Genomic DNA, 1,510 nt, shown 5'->3' on the forward strand with positions numbered 1-1,510 from the left:
GGTAAATAAAGGGTGCATCTTTGTTCTTTTGCCGGCCGTGGTGGCCGAGCTGTTCTAGGCGCTACAGTCTGGAAACGCGCGACCGCTACGGTCGCAGGTTCGAATCCTGCCTCGGGTATGAATGTGTGTGATGTCCTTAGGTTAGTTAGGTTTAAGTAGTTCTAAGTTCTAGGGGACTGATGACCTTAGAAGTTAAGTCGCATAGTGCTCAGAGCCATTTGAACCATTTTTTGATCTTTTTCCGCGTCTCAGAACCCTTCCCCATGAGGTCCATCTAAGACTAATGATGTAATGTAACGAAATGTGAAAGTCGACGTTGAAAAAGTGGGTTTGACAGCCATGAGTAACTTGTCAGAACACCAATTCTCAAATTATCTTCTGCGAAGTCTTAGTGATCCCAAATCCCTGTCTGCGTTCTTGCTGAAAGAAAGAGAATTTTTTAATACGGTAACAAATACAAACTTTAAAACAATAGAAACCCACATATATGAGGATCGCCGTCCGGTCTCCGTTTGTAAAATTTCAGAAGGCGGTGGATCTCGGAGTTTCGGAAGTTTTTCGACATAGAAGTTAATATAAGTAAATTAATGAAAGTTCCGAGGACACTGTTTCTTCCGTACTTGATACTGCGCTTTGTTCAGTCCTCCAGGGACAGATAAAGTTAATCTTGCCTAAGGATTTCAGTATTATCTTCTTAATCTCCTGGTCTGCATGACAAAACATACGGCGAAACGTTATTAATTGCGTTCACTAAAAATTACCAAGAACAGAATCTAGGAACTCCACTCATGGCTGGAATATATTCTATCTAATGGCAACCAATGAACATGGCTTCTTTGAGGACGTCCACATAGATGCTTGGTTGGTTGATTTGGGGGAGGAAACCAAACAGCGAGGTCATCGGTCTCATCGAATTAGGGAAGAATGGGGAAGAAAGTCGGCTGTGCCCTGTCACAGGGAACCCTCCCCTTTGACTGAACCGATTCAGTGAAATCACGAAGAACCTAAATCAGGATTACCGGATGTGGGTTTGAACGGTCGTCCTACCGAATGCGAGTCCAGTGTGCTAACAACTGCGGTACCTCGCTCGATGTGTCCACAGTGATACTGGTATCAGTCACCATGAGGCATTTGCAGCAACAGTGATTACCAAACTATAAAGAGCAACTAAAAAGAAATAAATGTTCGGTAAAGCAAATAAAAAGGCAGTAGTGCCATTTCTCAATTAGGGACTTGAAACTTTTATCTCAGGAGTATATAGAGGAACTACGGCTCAAGTTTGAAAGAATAGATGACCGCGTGCTGGATAGATACAGTACGTACTTAGTAGAGCAGTTCATGATAGAAGGAATCCACCAAGGCATACAGCCACTGCACACAATCTTCCGAAGACATCACGTTACACCGTAATAGGTATAAAACAAAGCATGCCGCTATAGATAAACAGGTAGATGGAGAGAGAGAGAGAGAGACAGAGACCCTAAATGAAACCCGTTTGTTGTCAAAATGG

Source organism: Schistocerca nitens, chromosome 2, assembly GCF_023898315.1.
Source record: "Schistocerca nitens isolate TAMUIC-IGC-003100 chromosome 2, iqSchNite1.1, whole genome shotgun sequence".
Classification (NCBI taxonomy): Eukaryota; Metazoa; Arthropoda; class Insecta; order Orthoptera; family Acrididae; genus Schistocerca; species Schistocerca nitens.